General features: G+C 46.4%; 1 protein-coding gene and 1 long non-coding RNA gene across 2 annotated transcripts in view; one reads left to right on the top strand and one right to left on the bottom strand.

Annotated features, from left to right (window-relative positions):
- The window catches only part of LOC119975030 (carboxypeptidase M-like), a 127,067-nt gene extending 121,096 nt beyond the window's left edge, over nucleotides 1-5,971 (bottom strand). The window contains exon 1 of the mRNA XM_038814488.1: nucleotides 5,862-5,971. The gene's annotated coding sequence lies outside the window, so the exon portion shown is untranslated. The remainder of the gene's footprint in view (nucleotides 1-5,861) is intronic.
- The window catches only part of LOC119975031, a 93,170-nt gene that overhangs the window by 19,880 nt on the left and 46,971 nt on the right, over nucleotides 1-26,319 (top strand). The gene's annotated exons all lie outside the window — the stretch shown is intronic.

The raw sequence follows: 26,319 nt of genomic DNA, 5'->3' as shown, positions 1-26,319 counted from the left end.
AAACTTGGTTCAGGCCAGTGAAAATGGATAAAAATAGGGGGCAGACATTTTCTTTCCAAAATAAATGACCTTTTACTCTGATTCCTGAAGGTGTAGAGATCTTTGGCTTATGAAACCATGAAGGCAGACAGCAACTTTGCATCTCAATGATCCCTCATTCACAAAATGGACAGCCGCCTCTGTCATAATATCCTCTCATGTATATCATGTGATGCAGACAGGCAATGATTGACACACAGGATAACCAATGAACACACACGACACAGAACAACCAATCACCAGACAGGACACCACCACTATAAAGCCCACAGGGCATTAAGGCTCTCCCTCTCTCACAGGACACGGCTAGAGAGATAGTCACAGTGCACAGGCCAATGAACATCATCACCATGTGATAGAGAGCTAGTCTGGTCAAGCCAGTAGGAGGTTATCAGTTAGAGGAATAGAGTGTCAACCCACAGCAGATTATATACAGCAATCAGCAGGTTCAATAAAACAGTGTTGGGCCATCTCCTGTGTCGGAAGCCTGTTTCTCGTTTCACTGCATCCAATTGCAGTTGATGTTAGACCAACACAGATAACACATCAGCCAACACTTACAATGTACCTTTCACACTGCAAAAAGTGCTTTGATACCTAACGGTCACTGATGTGTGGCATGAACCTCGCCAAGAAGGCAAGAGATCGGGGGAGTGACTGAAAACACAATCACGGAGATTAATACTGTATTGAGAGAGGATTTCAAATCCTGGAAGAGCAAAGATATGTGGGAAGATAAATCCGCAGCACTGAGAATCAGGCAGGGTTTGTCACATTTGCTGCAACAAAGTGGGGGAGGGTGAACAAGTGGTTGGCCCAAGATTGAACAGCAGAAGGTGCGTGGTGGGACATACAGCCAGGGAAGATTTCTGCGATACTGCACAGCTTAAATCCACAGGAAGTAACATCTCATCCTGCAACCCACTGCTGAGTAGTAACCATTCAAATCTATTTTTAAACACATATACACAAAGTCCCCAGGGACAAAGCTATTTAAAAAATCCAGTCTTTTCACTGCCAGTCAAACATACAACACAACTGTTCATTATAATAAATATATTTATCACCCAGTTTAAAGCCTGTAATTAAAATAACAATGTATATTTTGCACTGATGGTTGTCCAATGTGAAAATCCAGAGTACAGAGTAACGACAAGCACGATTCAACTAAATGGGAACAAAGTCCCATAGCGAGCACGTTTAGCCGCGTGTTTCCCGGCCCTCGTAGCGGCGAGAAATACATGGCTATACAATGCCACTCACTTTAAATAAGGGGCGTCAATAGGGAATGCTTGGCCAAAACCGCACATAGCCACGTTTTCTACATCGAGAAGCTCCGCTCGGAGGAACTCCTCCGTGTCGCGAAAGATCGGGATGCCATTTTGAAATAGTGTCCCGATCTCCGAAGCACCCGACTTGGCCCCTGACCCTCCCAAGCCCCAACATACAATGGGAGGATCCCCGGCCTCGCCTGCACCCCCCAACACCAGTGCAGGGCACCCCAGCCTGATTGCCAGCACACATAAAATGCCAGCTTGATGCCTTGGCAGTGCCAACCTGGCACCCTAGCAGTACCCCAGCTAGCTGACAGTTCCACTTGGGCACCTTGGCATGGCAAGCCAGGTGGCACTGCCAGGGTGCCCTGGTGGCACCAGCAGGATACCAGCCTTCCCAAGGGCATGCACCTGGGGGCCTCCGATCCCCTGAGAAACCCTCACGAGTGCTGTTCCATCTGGTTCCCATTCGTGGCGACCATGGAATCATAGAAAAGTTACAGCACAGAAGGAGGCCATGCGGCCAATCTTGCCCATGCCAGGCCGAGGCATCTCAGGTGCCCGTTCTAATCCCACCTTCCTGCACCCGGTTCATAGCCCTGTAGAGCACCTAAGGTGCAGATCCAGGAACCCTTCAAAATAATTTAGGGTCTCTGCCTCCACCACCAACTCGGGCAGCGAATTCCAGACACCCTCTACCCTCTGCGTAAAAAGGTTCTTCCTCGTGTTCCCTCTACACCTTCTGCCTCTTATCTTGAATCTATGTCCCCTAGTTCTAAAATTCTCCACCAAGGGAAACAATTTTATTCTGTCCACTCTATCTCTTCCCCTCGTAATTTTGTACACCTCAATTAAGTCACCCCTCAGCCTTCTTTGTTCCAAAGAAAATAACTCTAACCTATCTAATCTTGCCACGTACCTACACTTTCATAGCCCTGGCAAAATTCTTGTAAACCTCCTCTGCACTCTCTCCAGAGCAATGATATCCTTCCTGTAATGTGGTGGGCAAAAGACCCTGATGAGAATTATGTACAGGTCCCCAAGCAACAGTCAGACTGTGGTGCAGAAAATAAATCAGGAGATAGGAAAGGCATATAAGAAAGGCAATGTTACAATAATCACGATGGACTTCAATATGCAGGTGGACTGGGAAAATCAGGTTGGTAGCGAATCCCCAAAAGAGGGAATTTGTGAGAAGCACGGTGGCACAGTGGTTAACACTGCTGCCTCACGGCGCCGAGGTCCCAGGTTCAATCCCAGCTCTGGTTCACTGTCCGTGTGGAGTTCGCACATTCTCCCCGTGTTTGCCTGGGTTTCGGCCCCACAACCCAAAGATGTGCAGGCTAGGTGGATTGGCTACGTAAATTGCCCCTTAATTGGTAAAAATGAATTGGGTACTCTAAATTTATTTTTTTAAAATTAATTTGTGAAATGTTTTTTGGAGCAGCTTGTGGTAGAGACAACTAGCGAACAGGCAATTCTGGATTTGATGGTGTGTAATGAGGCAGACTTGTTTCGGTAATTTAAGGTGAAGGAACCCTTAGGGAGCAATGACCACAATATGATAAAATTAACCTAATTGTTTGAGAAGGCGAAACTACGGTATTACAATTAAATAAGGGTAACTACAAAGATATGAGGGAGGAGCTGGCCAGAGTTGATTGGAGAAGGAGCCGAGCAGGGAACAGCAATGGCATGAATTTTGGGGAATTATTTGGGAGGCAGAAATTCATCCAAAGGAGGAGGAAACATGCTAAGGAGTGGACAAGGCAACCATGGCTGCCAAGGGAAGTCAAGAATAAAAGCAAAGGAAAAGGCACATAATATGGTGAAGATTAGTGGGAAGCCAGAGGATTGGGAAGCCTTTAAAAGCAAAGGAAAGGACAACTAAAAAAACAATAGGGGGGGGGGATAAAATATGAGTGTAAGCGAGCTAATAATGTGGAAGAACATTGCAAGAGGTTTTTTCCCGATATACAAAGGTAAGAGAGAGGCAAGAATGGACTTTAGACAACTGGAAAATGGAGACGGAGTAATAGGGAACAAAGAAATGGCAGAGGAACCGAATCGGTACTTTGCAGCAGTCTTCACAGAGGAAGACACCATTGGCATACCAGAACATAGAACATAGAATTTACAGTGCAGAAGGAGGCCATTCGGCCCATCTAGCCTGCACCGGCCCTTGGAAAGAGCACCCTACTTAAGCCCACAACTCTGCCCCGTACCTGTAACCCAGCAACCCCACCCAACCCCTTTGGACACTGAGGGCAATTTAGCATGGCCAATCGACCTAACCTGCACGTCTTTGGATCTTCAAGAGAGTCAGGGGGCAGAGGTGAGTGTAGTGGCCATCACTAAGGAGAAGGTTCTGGGCAAACTGCAAGGTCTAAAGATGGATAAATCACCTGGACTGGATGGACTACACTCCAGGATTCTGAAGAAGATAGCTGAAGAGGTTGTGGAGGTATTGGCAGTGATCTTTCATGAATCACTAGAGGCAGGGAGGGTCCCAGAGGATTGTAAAATGGCTAATGTAACAGCCTGTTTAAGAAGGGAGGCAGTTTTGTTACAATTGTGCCCATCCAGGCAAATGGAAAGGATTCCATCACACTCCTAACTTGTCTTGTAGGTGATGGATTAAGGCTTTGAGGAATCAGGAAATGAGTCACACGCCACACAATACCCAGCCTCTGACCTACTCTTATAAAGGAAGGTGAAGGAAATTCTCAGTGAATATAAAACGCAGCTGCAGGAATTACTTCAAGGTATTTGTTGGATGGAGTCTATCAATGTAAACATCCTTCCTGCTTTACGAGGAGATCATCAATAACATTTTTCATCTCCCAAAGCATGGGGTGGAACTGCAACAAGCCCTCAGCGTCAGTCTGAGATAAACATAGGGCTTGTTTTTGTTTAAACATCATCAAGGGAACTGGTTTACTGAATCCTAACAGGATGAGGAAGTGAATGAAGATCAGTAAAGCCACAGTCAGCAGTCTGAGGCACTTTGGGGAATTGTCATTTCAGCTGCATCTGATAAATCAGTTCCCTGTGCTCCCAGGCTGAATGCTTCCACCAAAACCATTTTCCTTAGTCCTGACTATTCAAACAGCTCTTCTCAACAACAAAAAAGTAACTGAGAGAAAAACACAAAAAGGATGTTAAAATTAGAAGGAGAAATTACGTAATTGAATACATGTAAGGGGTCTAATCCTAACGGAGCAAGCTTCATGTCCGCTGCAGAATCCGCCGGGAGCGATAACAGAAATGCACAGAGAATAGGAATGACAAAGGTTTATTACAGTATACGCAAAATCACAAAGCTACAACTCCTCTCCCCCGAACGGTCACCCTCCCTGACCCACACCCAGGTCAGGGTTTTTACACTGAGTTGTTCCCCCTTGTTAAGGGGAAACCCCGCCCTGAATTACCACGAGAGTTCATACTCTGAGGGCAATGGGGGGAATCATATAGAGCACGGTCCTTGGCCCCCTAAGGGGTCATAACACTTACTCTGTGTTTTATTACAGGGATGTAATATATATATTACTTGTCTGACTTGCCGAGTTGTATTTAACTTGATGATAAACAGTCAAAGTCTTCCAGTTGATGACAAATTATTTATTGAAAACAAAATAATATACTTGTGAGTTCTTTTACTTTAATACTTTGACCAGTAATAGAATTAACTAAGATTAGATTAAATTAGCAATTAATATAATACACTACACTCTGAGCTGATCACTTCTATCCTTTAGCTGCAATACACACTAACCTAAAGAAAGAGCGGGAAACTCCTTATATAGTTCCTGTTAGTATTGCCATCTAGTGATCATTTGACTGTACTGACAACACATTAACTAATCATGTATTAACATATACAGAGATCACTACACTCTGTGCTCAGATCACTCAATAGGATATCGTTGCTCCGAAAAGAGGTGCTGGGAAGAGAATTTGACAACAAGAGTCAGTAGAGGAGTGGTTTGAGAGTCAGGGAGAGGGTGCAGGCTCAGATTTTAGTGTTGAATTCCTTGCGCGAAGTGCAGACAGTCACAATGGGCCGAGTGGCCCCCTTCTGGACTGACTGGCTCTACCAAATGGCCAATGAGAGGTGCACTAATTTACTGTCAGCAGGAAGCGGCAAAACAAAATGAGCATTCAACTTCAGCAGCCTAACCCTTGCCAAAATGGTGGAACTTCACAGTGGAGTTTTCCCAGCAGGTTGTTCCTACATAGAATCCCCACAGTGCAGAAGGAGGCCATTCGGTCCATCGAGTCTGCACCGACCCTCTGAAAGAGCACTCTACCCACTCCCCGTAACCCCACCTAATCTGCACATCCTGGACACTAAGGGGCAATGTTATCATGGCCAATCCACTTAACCTTCACATCTTTTGAACTTGAAGATTGCCACATTCTCTGTTCCTTCAAGATGGTCCTTTTTTAAAAAGCGATACGTACACCAGAGTACAACAGTGAATTGTTACAGCCTCAATCAGATATCAAATGAACCCCTTTCATTGATGAATCAGATCTTGAACCTACCTTGCGAAGAGCGTCCGATGCTGTAAAGGTGAGTAATGCTGGGGTAGTTCAAGTGAATACACTTGAGGAATGTTTGCAGTGCACTGAAGCTGTGATAGATGTAGCCATCAAAGCAGGTGCTGGGGGTCAGGATAAAATCCACAGTCTGGGCCACGAACTGTATTCTCAACGGTAACTGTCTTTGAGACTGGGAGATAGCCTGGGGCACTGACCTGCAAAGACAAATCACCAGCCTGCGTCTAGATACAAGTCTTTCAATTTAAGTGAGCCATTTTAAAACAGTAAAATCAAATGAAAAGAGATTGTTTCGAAGGGACCCTTCCAACCTTCGACAAATAAAACCCAGTAACATCCAGCACCAATTCATCGCACACTAGAAAGGGCGGGAGCTGTAAGACACTGGATAAATGTGGGTGTCATACTCCCGAGGTGAGGAGGCAAAGGGGTGATCTGACCTTCTTTGTAGGGAGTTGTGGTGGACAGGGAAAGACGTTTCTCGGAAGGCGTGAGGAAAACAGGAAATGCTGAAAGTGTTGGTCACTGGAGACAGAGAGGCAAAACCTTGATCAAAGGTATAAACAAAAATATTGTAGCTGGGAGGAAAAAGAGGAAAGGAAACAGCAAACAAACCCACGATATGTCAATGACAATAACCACAGTAAACAGTAATATTACTGAACCAGTAATCCCAGAGTAGGCGAATGAGGCCAAGACTAATGCTCTGGAGATAGGGGTTCAAATCCCACATGGCAGCTGCAGGAATTTAAATTCACTTAATTAATAAATGAAATAAAATGCTAGTCTCATTAATAATGATCAGAAAACAACCAGATTATCCTACAAACCCATCTGGTTCATTAATACCCTTCAGGGCTGGAAATCTGCCCTCCTTACCCGGCCTACTCATAACTCCAGACCCACACCATGTAGTTGATTTTTCACTGCCTTCCGTAAAAGCTTAGCAAGCTTGAAGGTGCCTGAAGGGCAGTCAGGGATGGGCAATAAATGCTGGCCTTACCAGCAAAGCACCCGCTCAAGAACAAACAAAATAAAACACAATGAAATGAAAAATGCTTATTGTCACGAGTAGGCTTCAATGAAATTACTGTGAAAAGCCCCTAGTCGCCACATTCCAGCGCCTGTTCAGGGAGGCTGGTAGGGGAATTGAACCGTGCTGGGCCTGCTTGTATGGCAAATGGAATTCCAAAAGATAGATTGCCAGGGTGAACAAACACAATTCCCCTTAATAGATTTATTAAAACTTACATTTTTCACTTTAAATCTCTTGCAAGTTCTCTCCATGTTCACTTGCACCCCTCGATAATGTATTTGTGTACCTTGTTGTTTTTTTAATCACTCTCTTAATCTTCCCCATTTTTTTTTACGTTCCATTAGTATAAGCCTTTTCTGTTAGTTTGATATTTCCCCTTACTGTGTTCAGCGGCCAGAGTTGCTTAACTACCCAGCCGGAGCATTTATGTTTCAAGGATATGTTATACTTCTATTGTACCAAAAATGTCTTTGTACTTCCCAATGTTTGGCTGTAGATTAAACTATTAATAACGGCCCAGTTTACAGCAGTCAATTTATTTTCCGTAACGTTAAAGTTCTCTTCACTGAAGTATGAATACATTGGGCAGAATCCGCCAGCGGGTTCAGTGGTGGGCGTGGTGGTGGGGGGGGGGGGGGGGGGGGGGGGGAGAGGGGGGAGGGGGGGGGAGGGGGGGGGGGAGACAATACGACGGGAGGGTGAGAAATCGGTTTCACATCAGCATGAATTTACAGCGGGATTTCTGGTGCCTGCCATGGAGGATCGGAAAATACGCCAGAGGCCGGCGTGAACCTCATTTGCATTCCGTTAATGGGATGCAGATGAAGGTCCGCTGTCCCCCCTCCCCAGGATTTGGTGTCTTGTAGAAGGTCTATCATCCGGTCTCAGAGTGCTCCCAGAGATCTACCTTCACCTTCATTAGTTAGGAGGCCCACTTTCGTCCTTCAAAGTTGGGTCAGTGGTGTTGGGCGGCTTTTCAATATGACACCCGGACACAGAATCATATAATCATAGAATTTACAGTGCTGAAGGAGGCCACTCCGCCCACCAAGTCTGCACTGGCCCTTGGAAAGAGCACCCTACCTAAGCCCACACCGCCTCCGTAACCCATTACAATGAACCTTGAGCGCGATTCTCCCGAGTTACGAAAACTCGGGAAGCTGGCGTCAAAAACGGGCGCGTTTGACGCCAGCCTCCGCCGCCCCAACCGGGAACCGATTCATCTCCCCGGTCGGGGCTAGCATCGCGCGGCCGTGAACTCCGGCATCGCGGGCTTAACGAATTTCGTTAAGCCCGCTAGCCAGTGTTAGCGACGGCTGACGCGTCAGATGACGTCAGCCACGCATGCGCGGATTGGACGACTCCAACCCGCGTATGCGCGGATGACATCATCGCGCTTGTGCGTGAAACCCGCACATGCGTGGGCCGTTATGCCCCGCAGAAGCCCCGCGGCTGGATCCATCGGGGCGGCGGAGGGAGAAAGAGTGCGTGGGGTAAGTACCCGCTGCCCGCCATCGGTGGGCACCGATCGTGGGCCCGTGGCACCCTTGGCACTGCCGTGGTACGGCCGTGCCAATCGGTGCCATGGTTCCCGAGAACGGTACTTTTACGCTTGTAAAAACGGCCGTAAAGGCCTTGGAAATCGGCCCATCGGCCAGGAGAGAATCGCTGCTCGCCGTAAAAAAACGGCGGGCAGCGATTCATGTCGGGTGGGGGGAGAATAGCGGGAGGGCATCGGACCAGTGTGTCCGTAAAAATTTACGCTGCCCGCTATTCTCCGAATTTTCGTGAGAGCGGAGAATTGCGCCCCTTGTACCTTAATCTGATAGTTGCCAGCGACGAGCATTCTAAAGTATTCTCCTTCCTTATATGTGTTTTAGGCTTTTAAGTTTGTCCGACCAGTAATATGTACTGATGCTCCAGGGATAGATTATCCATTTAATGACGTTACTCGACCTTTAATACCTATTGACAAATTTAGAAAATCAGAGAAAAATTACAAATGGGAAACAAGATTTTCACAGCTTCTTTGCACAGGCACTAAATAAACATTTAAATTCCAAAGCGTAAAGTTTCTACTTTGGAAGCAAAATTAGAATAGATCTGAATACTGGTTTCAGCACAAAAAGAGGCCATTTGGCCTGTCATACAAAGGCTAGCACTCTGAAAGAGCAATTTAGCAAGAGCCACTCTCAACCTGCATCCTATAGCCCAACAATTATTTCCTCCTGGGGGGGGGGGGGGGGGGGGGGAGACAGACTTGGTTGAGGGTGGTGGGCCGCCATCGTTGGGGGGAGGCGTTGACCATGGGCTGAGGGGGGGAGGGCCTCAGTGCCCATGGGTCTGCCATGCCACCCCCTGGATCGTGTATACCCATAATGGGGGCAGCTCCCGCTGCTGCCTGTCTGTCCCACCTGCCATGGGCCAGGGTTTAGAGAACCCCAAAGTGTATCATGGAATTCACCTGACCCACAACTTTTAATAGATTGTGGTATGGGGAGCATACGGCCCACTCTACAGGTGTGGTACAGCAGAAATGGAAAAGTATTTTTTAAAGCAAAACAATGTTTATTCTATGAACTCAAATTAACCTTTTTAAAACATATAGTGAACACCTTAGCAACCATTAATTCAAATTAAACCCACCAAAGACTACAACACTAAGTCATCCTTAATAACTTCCCAAACAACATCTAGAAGACAAAAGAAACACCTTTCAACAGAAGCACATCAGGTTTACATTCACTACTGAGAACATTTATAATTCTGAATTGACTAAATGATCAAGAGATAGTCTTTTCATGGCAGAGAGAACAGCAGTACATCTGTTTTGTCTGGCTTCAGCTCCAACACTGCATACAAAGACACACCCAAGCTTTTCTCAAAGTGAAACTAAAAAACAGAGCCAGAGCTCAGGTCCACCCACACTCTGACATCACTGTAGTAACATGAGCAGCCAAACATTTCTTAAAGTGACATTCACGTGGCACCTCCCCCCCAAAAAAAACCCATCAACTTCAAGATGGTTTCATTTTTCACTTTCTCACTATCCTTTAAGATAGGCAGGAATGTTCCATTCCAGTTGGGGAACACTTCAGCAGTCAAGGGCATTCAGCCTCTGATCTCCGGGTAAGCGTTCTCCAAGGCAGCCTTCAGGACGCGGGACAACGCAGAATCGCCGAGCAGAAACCTATTGTCAAGTTCCGCACACATGAGTCAGGACCTGGGATTCATGTTGCATTACATTCACCCCCCCCCCCAATCTGACCTGGGCTTGCGAAATCCTATCAACTGTCCTGGTTTGAGACAATTCACACTTCTTTCACCTGTGGTTATCCCTCTCTCTGGATCTGTAAAGACTTAATTACCTGCAAAGACTCGTATTCAAAGTATCGTCTTGCATCCTTGACTTTATCTGTATGTATGTGTTTCTGGAACATATCTCTTCATTCACCTGAGGAAGGAGCAGTGCTTCGATAAGCTAGTGATTCAAAACAAACCTGTTGGACTTTAACCTGGTGTTGTAATACTTCTTACGTATGTTTACTGGCAACCCACAGGGAAACTCAGATACATCCAGGAAGGAAAAAAAACATAAAAACGGGAAAATAAGAATACTCGTGTGAATTGGTCTCGTATACATTAAAATGGAACACCAGTAAAAAGCTGGGAGACAGAATGCTGGTCCGAACTGTTTTTTCCTATTGGGTGAATTTTGTAGACCACCCAGGCTAGTCAAATGCATTTTCACAAATGGTCTTTGAGCCTTGGTACATAAAGCTGCACATTCTGCTGGTGAATTATTTAACCCTACATTTACATTGGTTTAAGAGGCTCATTCGCTGCATTAGGTTATCGTCAGTGTTGAAATAACGCCACTAGGAAAATCTAGGCTTTCAAATCCATGCAGAGTTACTGAGGAAAAAGGGAAATCTGGCCTAAAACTCAGCATTATAGGCGAAATATTTCACATTCAGGAGGGTCTCTGCCAGACTAGATTGGACAATGAGTGCAATGCAATTAATAGAAAATAATGAATTATATGCAACAGCAATGGGAACATGCTGGTTTAAATATGTGCATTAAATACCCTCAAAAATGATACTACAATGTTTCTGAAATACATAGGGAGAGACAGTGTTGTTCTAAAGCCAGAAATACAACGAGCATTTCTGGGCACATTTCCATCGGTACTCTGCTGAGTCAGTAAACTGTGTTCCTTGTATACAAAGTAGGGAAGGCATGTCAGGCTATCAGTAAATTACACAGAGAACAATGGGTAGCATAGAGTCATTACAAAGAGATAACCGTAATCTCAGGGTTCAGGCACGGTCATAAACTGCAGCAATGAAGCTCGAGTGGTTTATTGTAGTCATCTGTACCCCCAGATTAGATTGTTGCTGTCTCCCACACGATCCTCTGTAATGTGCTGAGTTTGGCAGCTTCAAGCAATGATTTATCTCCTGCTGCTATGTGCTTTCCGGCTGCTGGGTTAAAACCGACCAAAGCGCCTATAAATTACACTGTCCCAAATCGCCTCTATCCACCTGCTTAGCCTGCATCATATCTACTGCTACTGCTTCACTGTGTCTACCAATCATTTGAAATCCTCCCGTTGCAGGGACGATAGCATTTTGAATGAATTACATTATTTTAAAGAAGTACGAGGGTCTAAAAATGAGGGGTTTCGCATCTGTCAAAAGTCCTTTTGGGTATTTCCCTCAAACTTCTTCCGTCCACCAATTCTCCAGTAAAGTATCACAGGCTATTTCACTCTGTGAAATGTTCCAAGACTATCGACGTCGCTAGCTTTCTCTGAGAAGGTCATATTTGAGGACAGTCACTGAGTTTAATCTTCTTTTGCAATAGGCTCTGCAGCACAATCACATAATATTCACTTGTGCTAATCTGGACAATGGATATGAAGTGGGAGAGCATGGGACATTTTAATAAAAGACTGAGACTGCAAATGAATCCCGACTCTCTGCAGTCAGCCACCTGTTCAGGAGCCTCTTTTGCCTCACCCCCTCCCTATCTCTATACCCTCCACCGGCCTTCCAATCCTGCCAGCACTCTGTTTTTCTCCAATTCTAACCTCTTGCATCCTCCACACTTTTCACCGAGACCATTGATGCTTATCCCTTCAACTATCGAGGCTCCATGCTCTGAATTCCCTCCCCCAAAACCTCTGACTCTTTCACATATTTAAAATGCTCCTTAAAATCTATGGTCCATGATTGACTGAGCTTTTTTCCATCAGTCCTAATATCTCCATATTTGGTTGGCCTCAATCTTTGGTTGCTTCCCATTCTGTGACGCACCTTGGAATGTTTTCTGATGTTAATGGCATCAATGCAGATGTCATGATTAGTCTCTCTGGTGCGGGTTTACGGTTCTTGGAAGATGGTAGAGAAAGGGAACTGTTGATGATGCCAGCTGTGGCTTTGTTGGTAGCACTCTAGATTCTGAAGGTTACAGGTTCAAGTCCCACTCCTGGAAGTGAGCACAACAATCAAGGCTGACACTTGCAGTGCAGTACTGAGGGAGTGCTACACTGTTGAAGGTGCTGTCTCTCAGCTGAGGTTAAACCGATGCCCTCTCAGGTGGATATAAAAGATCCCATGGCAAATATTAATTCTTCGATCAACATCGCAAAAACATGATTGTAATCACACTGCTGGGTGTGGGAACTTTCTATGTGCAAACTGGCTGCAGCCTTTCTTACATCACAGCAGCGACTACAGTTCAAAAGTGTTTCATTGGTGGGAATGAACTTTGGAACGTCCTGTGAAAGGCACCATATAAATGCATGTCGTCTTTTAACAAAGATGTTTCCGCGCTCCAGCATTGGTCCACTGATCAGTTGCAGAAGACAGCATGGCTGTGGCGAGGCCAAAATGGAGTGGGGAAAATATTTTCCATAGTAGGGACAGATTTAACTTAAAACTATGGCCTAAATCTTGCTGTTGACACAGTTGGAAAGTGCACGATACAATGTGGAATGGAGCCAGCAATTACTCAAGCCCAAGCAGCAGTCAGCTGCCCTGTGCCAAGCTGTTCTTGACCAATCGAGAGGTTTTTGTTAGTTAAGGGATATGGGTTAAAGGTGGATATCTGGAATTAAGTTGCAGCCAGGTTCGTAATCAAAGACAGAACAGGTTTCGGGGGCTGAATGGCCCACTCTTGTTCCTATGCTTCTGTGCACCTGTTCCTGTTCCTGCTTGAAAGTGTATTCCCTCTGTATATTGTGTAAGGAAAAAGATTGGATTCACTGATAATGCCCCCCATTGTCCAATAGCCCACAGGATAGCAACTTGGACAAAGAAGACAGCAATACCCACAAACACATAACCCAACCAGGCTCAATGCCTTCAGGTGAAGAGGAGAGAAATCTGGTTTGATGAGCAGACTATCAATTAGAAAGATTGGGGTTAATATCATAGAATTTACAGTGCAGAAGGAGGCCATTCAGCCCATTGAGTTTGCACCGGCCCTTGGAAAGAGCACCCTACTTAAGCCCACACCCGCCATCCTATCCCCGTAACCCAGTAACCCCACCTAACCTTTTTGGACGCTAAGGGCAATTTAGCATGGCCAATCCACCTAACCTTCACATCTTTGGACTGCGGGAGGAAACCGGAGCGCCTGGAGGAAACCCACGCAGACACTGGAAGAACGTGCAGACTCCGCACAGGCAGTGACCCAAGTCGGGAATCGAACCTGGGACCCTGGAGCTGTGAAGCCACTGTGCTAACCACTCTGTTACCGTGCTGTATTTATATATATATATATATATAAATACATCCCTCCTTTGGCTGTAGGAAGAGTGACATTTCAGCAACCAGCACTATCTTACTTCTGAACTTTCTACTCACCATTCAACACCTTCTGTAAAAGCAAATTGACAGTGTCCCTGAGGGAAATGGGAGTGTGTTTCCCAGATTTGGTGCAGGTTTTGACAGGCAAACAAGCTCCATTGAAAGGCAATGTTGGCCTGCAGCAGAAATGGCTGAGAGTGAATTCTCTAACACTCACCCATCTCCATTTGCTTTTGTCGATGGTGACTGCGGTGCTCTGGGACTTTATGTCACTGACACAGCTGGAGGATTCCTAGTGAACTTCAAGAGAAATTAATTCATTTCAAGGAATGTCTAAATATACATCTGCCACAACCCAAAGGAGAGTGATTGAGTTTGACACAGCCAGTGTCGGACTATTTTAGGGATTATTATATTCCGAGATTAAATAGGAAAAAGATATATTTACTGATACTGTTTTATATCTGGCAATATGTGGCCGCTACTTCTACGATACAAACTCGATGTTGGAGATTGTGATTGATATCCAATTCTACCTGAAATTGACTAATTCATGTATGGTTAGATGATTGTTAAGGGAGTAGGTATAAATGACAATCAAACTGACAACAAGTGCTGCTATTTAACATCTGAAAATGCTTGAGTTATATTATTATGCAACAATCCTACATTTCACTCGAAAATTCAAATAGTTTGATTTCGTTACAAATGGTATTTCTACAATAGGGAAAGAAAAAAATCATTTTCATTTGTATAGCGACTATCATGACTTCCACACCTTTCATTTTTAGATATGGGATGTGGGCATCGCTGGAAAGGCTAACATTTGTTCCTCATCCCTTGGGAATGGTTAAGAATCAGCCATATTGAAGGGGTCTGGAGTCATGTGCAGACCAGATCAGGTAAAGGATTTTCATGAACCAGATGGGTTTATCTGACAATCAATGATAGTTTCATGGTCTCCATTACTGAGACTGTCTTTCAATTACAGGGCCGGGATTCTCCCCTACACGACGGGGCGGGGGGTCCCGGCGTGTCGGAGTGGCATGAACCACTCCAGCGCGGGCCGCCCCAAAGGTGCGGAATTCTCCACACCTTTAGGGGTCAAGCCCTCACATTGAGGGGCTAGGCCCGCGCCGGAGTGGTTCCCACTCTGCCGGCTGGCGTGAACGGCATTTGGCGCCACGCCAACCAGGGCCGAAAGTTCTTCGCTGGCCGACGTAAGTCCGCGCATGCGCCGGAGCGTCTGCGGCTGCTGACATCATACCGCCGCATGCGCAGGGGAAGACCATGGCAAAGGCAGAAGCAAATGAGTGCCCCCACGGCACAGGCCCGCCTGCCGATCGGTGGGCCCTGATCGCGGGCCAGGCCACGTGGGAGCACCCCCCGGGGTCAGATCACCCCGCGCCCCCCCCCCCCCCCCAAGGACCCCGGATCCCTCCCGCACCGCCAATCCCACCGGTCAGGTCGGTGGGTTAAGCCACGCCGGTGGGAGAGGCCTGTCAGCGGCGGGACTTTGGCCCATCGCGGGCCGGAGAATCGCCGTGGGGGGCCCGCCAACCGGCACACCGCGATTCCTGCCCCCGCCGAATCTCGGTGGGCGGAGAATTTGGGACACGGCGGGGGCAGGATTGATGCCGGCCCCGGGTGATTCTCCGACCTGGTGAGGGGGGTCGGAGAATCCCGCCCATGGTCTCCATTACTGAGACTGGCTGTCAATTCCAGATGTTTTTTCCAATTAATTTAATTTATAAATTAAATTAAATCCCAGTAGCTGCTGTGGTGGGATTTAAACCCGTGTCCCCAAAGCATCTGTCTAGCCCTCTGGATTACTAGAGATATTACCACTATACCAACACCTCTCCCAACTTCTGCGTGCCTAACAAAGGATTGCTTGGAACGTGGTCCAGGAAAAGTGGCAGCCAATTTCTGGTCTGCAGTGTGGTCCCACAAACAGCAATGAAATAAAAAAAACAGCTAATCTCTTATCGTGAGGTTGATTGAGGAATAAATATTGCCCAAGAGACCAGGGTGAACTGTCTAGTTATCTTCCAATAGTACTCTGAGAACTTTAGGGTGGAATTTATCAGTCATTCCCGCCAACGGCAACATCTCACCGTGGGTTCCTGGCAGCGCAGGGTGCGAACAACAGGAAACCTCATTGATAGCGGTGGGACTGGAAGATGCCACCACTGGCCAATCACAGGCCATCTCCATTGCTGCAAAATGTGCCATTGGTGGGGGAGAGGGGGATCGCACCCTTAATGTTCCCCTGTGGGCAGGTGGAATCTCAGCTTAACATCACATTTGAAAGATGGCATCTGCAACTGTGCAGCAGCCTCTCATTACCGCACAGAAGTGTCAAGCTTAATCCCACAACCTTCTAACTCAATGGAGAGGGTGCTACCACTGACCTAAGTCTGACATGAATAGTCAGGATGATCGAATGATCAGCCACTTACAATGGAGAACAGGGGCTTATCGGGAGCACTAGTAAGTCGCAGGTTAAACCCAACACACTTTGGATAAATGGCAAAGAAATGTAATGGAGGCTAATTAGGTGAGGACTTTATATCAGCTGCTCTCGGTACGCACATCCAGCAGAATTAAAAATGGTTGAAAATCAGGAGCAGTGCGTGTCTATCAGATGATGCATGTCGCATCCTTATTGGTACCATTGAACCAACAAACTGTTCCAATTTCTTCCCTGGTAAGATTCGGTTCTGTCTTGTAATACTTGTTTCAGAAAGAATATACTACAATTCCAGTTTAGTTTCAGTTAACATCCATAGCAGTAATTTCTGCTGATAGTTCAATGTGTTCCTGAGCCTGGCCCGCTGGAATCAACTTGTAACCTTGGTTGGGTAACAGTTTAGAGCCACATGTGCAAAGAGCAACAGCTTCTTGAAAAACTGTTTGGCAAAACTTTTTTTTAACATAGTTCCTTGTTTAAAGGCACAAATCATGTCAGACTGCATCATCATATCACATTGAGGCAGCATGGTGGTGCAGTGGTTAGCACTGCTGCCTCACGGCGCCGAGGACCGTGTTCGATCCAAGCCTGGGTCACTATCCGTGTGGAATCATAGCACAATAGAATCCACAATGCAGAAGGAGGCCATTGGGCCCATCAGGTCTGGACCAGCCCTTGAAAAGAGCACCGCACCCAAGCCCACACCTCCACCCCACCCCCACAACCCAGCAACTCCACCTGACCTTTCTGGACACCAAGGGCAATTCAGTATGACCTATCCACCTAACCTTCACATCTTTGGAGCATGGGAGGAAACCGGAGCACCCGGAGGAAACCAACGCAGACACGAGGAGAACGTGCAGACTCCGCACAGACAGTGACTGTGGTGGTATGGATAGGAGCACTGCCATTGGTGCAGAGCACTGGTTTCCCATTGGCTCTGGCTGGTCATGTGCCTCTCGGTTGATTGGCTGGGACTAGTCATATGACTGCTCACCAATTGGTCGAGAGGCAAGTAGACCCCGCCTCCGAGGTGGGGTATAAGTACCCAGAGTTCCCGGCGGTCGGCCTTTCTCTGTAGTCGACCACCGGGCTAACATCTAGCTGATTAAAGCCTAAGTTTGGATCTTCATCGTGCCTCGCGTCCAATTGATGGTACATCAATTTAATCAGCTAGAATTTTGAAATGGAGCTACGCATCAAGCCTGACTGCCTCCGTATCAGCCCACATGCTTCGAATGCGCCTGCAACCTTTAAACATTGGCTGGCATGTTTCAACAGTTACCTGACGACTGCAGCCAGCAAGCCCACCAAGGAGCAGAAACTCCACATCCTCCACTCGTGCGTGGGCACAGCGGTATACTCAATGATTGAGGACGAAAACGATTATGAAACGGCCATGGATCTCCTAAGAGGACACTTTCTCCGCCGGTCAACAAAGTATATGCACGGCATCTCCTGACTACTAGACAACACTTCCCTAGGAAGTCGTCCTCAGGATCCCCTCTCCCGACCTGGCTGGCCGACCCCGGTCCCATCTTGCTCCGGAAGCATGTGCGGGTGCACAAGTCCGACCCGTTGGTTGAGCAAGTCCAGTTGCTCCACGCCAATCCGCAGTATGCGTACGTGGAGTATTCCGACGGTCGGCAGGATACGGTCTCACTCCGGGACCTGGCACCCGCCGGTGTGCGGCCTCCCCCCCCCTACATCAACACCTCCCCCCCCCAACCCCGATTCCCCCCAGCGCCCCCTGCGCCCCCATGACCCAGCGCACAGACACCCCATTCCCCGATCACAGCATCTCCACCACTGGCCCGGGATACGGAGACACATCTACGACCAACGCTCCCGGATTCAAGGATGACCACCGGCCCGACGTCACCGGCTCCACTGCTACGGTCCAGCAGAACACCACGGGCACCCGACAGGCTGATCGTGTCCATCTGATGCAACCATGGGACTTAATTGGACTCTATTGTAATTTTTTTTGCATCAAACTGTAATCGTTTTGTTCATTCTTGCCACAAGCCAGTGGGCAGCCCCCATCTTCTCGATTGTCTCTACTCATACCACCAGTCCTCGGCCCCCCCCCCTCTATCTCTTCCCCTTGCAACACCCCCCCACCCCGGCTTCTTTCTCCACAAGGGGTGAATGTGGTGTATTGATAGGAGCACTGCCATTGGTGCAGAGCACTGGTTTCCCATTGGCTCTGGCTGGTCATGTGCCTCTCAGTTGATTGGCTGGGACTAGTCATGAGACTGCACACCAATTGGTCGAGAGGCAAGTAGACCCCGCCTCTGAGGCGGGGTATAAGTACCCAGAGTTCCCGGCGGTCGGCCTTTCTCTGTAGTCGACCACCGGGCTAACATCTAGCTGATTAAAGCCTAAGTTTGGACCTTCATTGTGCCTCATGTCCAATTGATGGTACATCAGTAACCAAAGCCAGGAATCGAACCTGGGACCCTGGAGCTGTGAAGCAACAGTGCTAACCACTGTGCTACCGTGCTGAGTTTGCACATTCTCCCCGTGTCTGCGAGGTTCTCACTCCCACAACCCAAAGATATGCAGGGTAGGTAGATTGGCCACGCTAAATTGCGCCTCAATTGGAAAAAAGAGTTGGGCACTCTAAATTAAAAATAAAATAAAATCACATTACGATAATGAGTTTGAGCCAAATAACTCACTTCTCTCTCCCTAAAGCAAAACAGAAGTTTTTAAACATGATTCCACAAGATATTATCCCTTTGAATATTATACTCTGGCGAAGGGAATGATATATCACTGATTTGTTCAAACAGCTGTTGCCGGATAGTCTCTCCGCTGAACTTGCGTTGTCACATTATCTGATCAGAAAGAACTTATTTGATTTCTGTAGTAGGTAATGCACTGTTCATTTTCAGTAGTGACAGTTTACTGTATAGAATCAGCTGCAGTTGCCATACGTGGCGCAGAATCTGTTACAGAGAATGTACCACAGAGGCAGCTTGCTCTATGGAGCCAGGATAATGATTGAGTGTATATAATCTGTCACAGTAACAGTTTATTCCAAAGGGTTTGCACTCTTACTGTGTAGAATTTACACAGTTTACTGTACAAAATCTGCTGAGTTTATCGCACAGAATCCATCATAGTTAGATGCACAGATTCTGCCACAGTAACAGTTTTACAAGACGCAGTCTGTCATAGCGACACTTTACAATACATATTCTGCTAAAGTAATGCATGAGCAAAGCACGGATAATGCTGGAAATCGCAAATAAAACAGAAAATACTAGAAATGCTCAGCAGGTCTGGCAGCATCTGGGAAGAGGGAAACAGAGTTTGAGTCAGCGACCCCCACATCAAAGCTGGGAGTGTTTTGTGATGTAACAGTTGTCTACTGGGCAGGAAGAAGGTGGGAGGGGGCGGATGATGATAAAACAAAGACAAGCACTGTGATGGTTGACTGGAGTAACTAAGGGATGGTAGTGCAAGGCAAAAAGAGTACTGAGACAAATGAAGAAACAAAGGACGTGTCTACAGGAGATGTCAATGTAAAAAGCAAAGGTTGTCATTTGAAATTGGTGGACTCTTTGTTGAGCCCAGAAGGCTGTAAAATGCCTATGAGATGGTGTTCCTCGGGTGCTGAGCTTCATTAGAATGAGTGTAGGAGACTAAGACCAGGAAAGTGTCCCCATGCTTCTACTGCCCTTGTCCTTCTGGATGGTAGAGATGGTTGAGATTGTGTGTTTAGAGGGTGCTGTCTGAGGAGCATTGGCGAGTCCCTGCTGTGCATCTTGTTGATGGTACAAACTTCTGCCACAATGATGTGCTAGATGGAGTGAGTGTTTAAGAGGTGAATAGGATGCCAATCAAGCGAGCTGCTTTGCCCTGGATGGTGTCAACTTTCCTGCGAGTTGTTGGAGCTGCACTCATCCAGGTAAGGGGAGAGTATTTCATCACAGTCCTGACTTATATCAAAGGGAGATGATTAGATTCTCTCATGTAGGAGATGATCATTGCCTTGTACCTGAGTGGTGTGAATGCTATTTCCCCTTTATCAGTCTAAGCCTGAATGTTGTTCAGGTCTTGCTGCATTTGGACATGGACTGCCTCAGTATCTGAGGAGTTGCGAATGGTGCTGAACATTGTGCAATTATCAAGGAACATCTTCACTTATGAACTTATGATGGAAGGAATGTCATTGATGAAGCAGCTGAAGATGGTTGGGCCTAGGACACTACCCCGAGGAATCCTACAGTGATGTTCCGAAACTGAGATGATTGATCTCCAACAAGCACAACTATCTTGCTTTGAGCTCAGTATGGCTCCAACCGGTGGAAAGTTTTGTCCCTGATTCCCATTGACTCAAGTTTTGCGAGGACCCCTTGACGCTAGACTCGGTCAAATGTTGCCTTGCCGTCAAGGGCAGCCACTTTCACCTCATCTCTTGAGTTCAGCTCTTATGTCCATATTTGGACCACGTCTGTGAAGAGGGAAGGAGCTGAGCAGCCCTAGTAGAACCCAAACTGAGCGTCAGTAGGCAAGTTATTGCTGACTAAATGCTGCTTGATAGCCCTGTCACTGATACCTTCCATCACTTTGCTGATGATCAAGACTAGCCTAAGGAAGCAGTAATTGGCTGGGTTGGATTTGTCCTGCTTTTTGTGGACAGAACATAACTGGGCAATTTTACCACATTGTTCGGTAGATGCTAGTGTTGTAGTTGGCTAGAGGTGTAGATAGTTATGGAACACATATCTTCAGTACTATTGCCGGAATGTTGTCAGGATCCATTGTCTTTGCAGTATCCAGTGCCTTCAGCTATTTCCTGATATCACGTAGAGTGAATCAAATGAGCTGAAGACTGACATCTGTGATGCTGGACACTTCAAGAGGAGATCAAAATGGATCATCCACTTGGCACTCCTGGCTGAAGATGTTTGCAAATGCCTCGTCTGCTGCACTGATCTGCTGGGCTCCCCAACCAATGAAGATGGGACATTAGTTAGTTGCTTAATTGCCCACCGCCATTCACAACTGGATGTGACTGGACTGCAGAGCTTGGATCTGATCCGTTGTTTTTGGGAATCACTTAGCTCTGTCTGTTAATAATAATAATCTTTATTAGTGGCACAAGTATGCTTACATTAACAGTACAATGAGGTCACTGTGAAAATCCCTTAGTTGCCACACTCCGGCGCCTGTTCGGGTACACGGAGGGAGAATTCAGAATGTCCAATTCACCTAACATCACGTCTTTCGGGGCTTGTGAGAGGAAACCCACACAGACACAAGGAGAAAGTGCAGACTCCGAACAGACTGTGACCCAAGCCAGGAATCGAACCTGGAACCCTGGCGCTGTGAAGCAACAGTACTGACCACTGTACTACCGTGCCACTCGGTTAGGCTGTTGCTTGACTAGTATGTGAGACAGCTCTCTCAATGTTGGCACAGGTAAGGATGGCAGATCTCCTTCCCCAAAGGGCATTAGTGAAGCAGATGGGTTTTTTACTACAATCGACGATTACTGAATCACCATTACTGAGACCAGCTTTTTACCTCCAGGATTTTATTACTTGAATTCAAACTCCACCCGCTGCCTAGGTGGCATTTGAACCAGTGCCCTAGAGCCTGGGCGTCTAGATTACTGTTCCAGTGACAATACCACAAACCATGGCCTTCTCTCAATCTGTGTTTGTTCTCCTGGCTATTGTTTGTAGTATAGAATCTGTCATGGTGATAGATTGATCTCCAAAATCAATCATGGCCAGAGTTAAATGTTGAGCAGATTCCTTCATATTCGCTGTGTTAAAATTCTGGAACTGGTTACTGTACAGCACTTATGGATACATCTGTGCCATTCGTCGCGAATCAGCTCTCAAAGAGAAGAGCAGCCTGTGGTCCCCTGGGGCTGTGGCAACATTTACAATCACATTTTATTTTTTACCATACGGACTGCAGGAGGTCAAGGCAACTCATTACCACATTCTCAAGGACAATTAGGAGTTTTGTGCTTTGATCGCCACATTGATGAGTAGTCAGATCTCTCTTCGGGTAGCTTGTGGATTAATCAGTATTAGAAAGGTTTCCTCTGCTCATGAGTGACTGGGTCTGACTCAGGCAGGTTTCTTGAAAACGACTTGATTTACACTGTATATAACAGAAGTTTCTGGGTAAGTACATCTGCCTCATATATAGATTATTCACTCTTTCTACAGAGTCTTCAGCAAATGACTGCTGGTGACACTGGTACATCATGGTGCACGCCATTATCTCGTCACCATAATTATTAACCCGTTGGGAACAATTTTGGAGCTTTTTTTCATCACTACAACCCCTCACTCTGGTCAACCTTTACTAAGTCAGGATGGCGCGTAGCTTGGAAGGAGTCTTGCAGCTGGCGCTGCCCTTATGCACCTGCTGCCCTTTTCCAGGTGGTAGAGAGTGCGCAAAATGGTGTTGAAGGAGCCTTAGTGAGTTGCTGGGGTGCATCCTGTGGATGGTACACTTTCCAGCCATTGCTCACCAGCCGTGGAGCGAGTGAATGCTTAAAGCAATGGAGGATGGACGGCCAATCAAGTGGCTACAAGTGGTGTCGAACTAGAGGAGCTCCACTCGTCAAGTCAAGTGAAGGGCATTCCTTTTTACTAGCTGGTAAAGGAAGAACAAAAGGATATAGAGGTAGAATTATCATGAGGAATGAAGAGGGAACTTAAAAGGATTTTCATAAGATGGAGAATTATTGGAACCTGGAACTTATTTAATTAGCATCAAGAATTTGATGACTCCATCATTGGTGGCTATGCTTTCAGCTGCCTGGACTGTCATATTTGGAATTCCCTCCCGAAACCTCTTTGTCTCTCTTCTTCATTTAAGACACTACTTAAAGCCTATCTCAGGTAGGTTTAACCAAGCTTTTGGTCATCTGATCAAACATCACCTGACAAATTTTGTTTGATAGCACTTCTATGAAGTGCCTTGGGATGGTTTACTACATTAAAGGTGCTACATAAATGCAACTTGTTGTTTCATTGACTTGGATTATTTGGAAAGAAAGAATGAAAAGGAGCTGGCACCAGCACAGTGGGTCAAATGGCCTGCTTCTGGGTTGTATCATTCTCTGATTTAATGCTACAGAATGGCTGCAGGTAAGTTTGAAGACAGAGGTCCAGTTGACAAGCTCCGGGTGGTAGGGTTGCAACCTGCGCTGTAATTTCAATGTTTCTCATAGATACTTATAAATAAATAAAGTAAAGCTTGGTGCCATAACAACTCCACTAATCAAATTCTCACTTGGCAATTCAGATCTTGAATATTTTAGAGAAGAGAGACATGTTGTTGAAGCTTTTTGGCTTACACTCATCAGGACTAATGTAAGAATGCCGAATTTCAAATGATCGCAACAATTTATATTCTGGCTGATTGGTAGGAAAATGGACTCTGATTGGCTGAGGCATTGCCATGCAGAAGGTAACGGGAATCTATGGGGGGTGGGGGGGGTTCTCTGGCTTCCCAGCCACATGCTTCTTAGCGGTGGGAGGTGTAGCCATCTGAGATGGCCATCTGCAAGGGACCATGGGAATTATGGCCAACTCAAGATGCACTCAGAGTGTGTGTATTTGCAACCAAGATAGCTAGACGCGATCGAAACCCCCAGCCCGTTTGCATTCAAATGGCCCATTTCCCCAGAACAAAAGGACTGAACTCAGGTAACCGATACAGATGCAGACTAACCGGCGCCACTCCCTTTGCTAAGAAAGCCCAAACAGCCAAGGTCAATGACCGCTCAGGACATCCCAGCCATCAAGGCACCCGACCGTTATTGGCCACAATCGAAGGCAGTGATCGAAGCCTGTCGAATTATTGGGTCCAAAGCTAAGGACCACCCCAAAGAGTGTGAAATCCCAGAGGGATAAAAAGAGACACAGCCATGTGTTTGGTTTCTCTTGGCCCCGGCCTACGCCTAAAACCAAGTGTAGCATTACGACCAGAAGACAAGTTCAAGACCAACGATCGCTACCAGACGGATGAGCCCAGCAGAAACGAAGTCACTTCTACCCAGCCATACAAGATCCGAACAAAGGCCTTGTTCATCTGCAAAGGGCCGGTTGCCCTGAAGTTAAGTATCGGTTATTGTAGTTGTTAGGTGTAGTTTAACTTGTAGTGTTTTATGTTGCATGTCGAAGTAATTCTTGTGTATAAATAAACTATCTTTGAACTGAAACCGACTAACTGGTTGTTTGGTCTTTGATCGATATCGGTAAAGCCTTGTGGTGGTATCATTTGATACCTGGCGACTCTGAAAAGCAATATTCTCATTAATAACTGCCATATCTAGTTACTTTGGCAACATTATTGGTGACACTGGTGGGATAGTATTCTACTCATTAAAAAGAGCAACATTATTAATTGGTGACATTACTCGGGTGCCGAAAGAGCAACGGAGGTGACGCACCATTCACAGTGGCAGGACTCTCTGTTTCAGCCGCTGTCAATGGCAATTAGCGTTGAAGCCACCCCCTGCCACCCGACAACCCACGGGTGGGGGTGCCTTGTGGCGGGACCAGAGAACCCCGCTATCAGCGAACGGCAAGATAATTCCAGCCTATAGGTCATCCCCACCAATGAGATGTTCATAATGGTGGCTGATCATACCTGGATGTCATGTGACATAATAGGAGTAGCTTGGCACTCAGTACAATTACATTTCAAAAGATTAAAGTATTGTAGCTCCAAATTCCTGGCCCGTGCTGCCTGGCATTGCAGTTTCCTGGAGGGATTGCAGGAGCACAGAATTACCACTAAAGGGTGAAAATATCATCATCATCATGCATGGATAAAGAATGAACCACTCATAGAATAACTGGAGCACTCTGCTGTGCACTATCTAACTCCTGTTGATGTACAGAATGCAAACAGTTACCAAGGTGGACGAGTTTCATGTATTCCAGCAGTGATTGCTTGTTGTCCTGCCAGTACTGCTCTAGATCATTGCTGTTTGGATACAACACACAGGAAACCTCCAGAGTAACCTCCAGACACTGACCCCACACATAGTTATAGTCTTGCATTCCCCCTACAGAAGCACAAAAATGGAGCAGAGTAAATCCTTCAGACTGAGCACTAACTCAGATACGCATTAGCCTCTTTCACTGCATTGGTCTCTTTGTCATGTCCTGTGGCAGAAATTTCTGCCGAATGTTTAAGAAGCAAAGGGGCATGGATTGAGCGACACAATGGAATAAGTATTGACTTTGTGCAGTTGCTTGAAATGGGCAATCGCAAATTAGCAGCCTGTTTTACATCTTTCCCGATATCATTGGGAGTCAATGCAGCAAAGAATCGGGAGATATGTAAAACAATTCACCCTTGCCCATTTTTCACTGTCACACAAGATTTAAACATTGCTCTTTAACTTCCAATTGCCCTTTAATAATCTTATAATCCAGGCTGGACCAAGAATGAGCGAATCCGCTCTCTGAAGTTGTACGTTTCCACCAGAAATTGGTCGATGTGGACCTCACAACATTTATTTCTATACCGCTGGAGTCGCTGACTTACGCTGACAAAGTCAAATTCGATTTTCTGTGAGAACGAGCCTTCTGTGAGAATATCACGTTCCAGAGGACTGTTTTTCCAGATCCCAGGACTTCTGCTTTGCAGTGACCGAGTCAAACATCGTTTGGATTACCGCTTTTCCTCCGTAAAATTTTAAATTATTTTGAAATATTCAAGAAACAAATTTGCATTAAGCAAAATAAATATCCTGGCAAACTGGGACCGCAGCGCCAAAAAAAAAATGAATTATCAAGTGGAGTCAATTAAACGACTGAATTGACAGGCAACTAGGTTATAAAAGGCATTAGATGCTGACCTTTCAGCTCTGGGAGCTAGGTGTAAACCCAGGTCAGAGTGCTGAGATGGACGTTTCCTCTGTCTGCTGGTTACATGGCAGCGATGCGGAAAGCGTTTAAATGGTCTCAGTCCAGTGGACATGGGCCCACTGCACAAGAGCTAACAGCCTCACGCAGAGAGGTGACAGGAAGGAGTGGGATGAAGGAAGGGTACAATGCCAGTTTAGTACAGGGTGACCTCCTGGGTTTGGGGAAGAGGCACATTGTGGGGCAAGGTAGA

This window comes from Scyliorhinus canicula, chromosome 12, assembly GCF_902713615.1.
Source record: "Scyliorhinus canicula chromosome 12, sScyCan1.1, whole genome shotgun sequence".
Classification (NCBI taxonomy): domain Eukaryota; kingdom Metazoa; phylum Chordata; class Chondrichthyes; order Carcharhiniformes; family Scyliorhinidae; genus Scyliorhinus; species Scyliorhinus canicula.
This window is presented reverse-complemented; position numbering and strand designations above follow the sequence as displayed.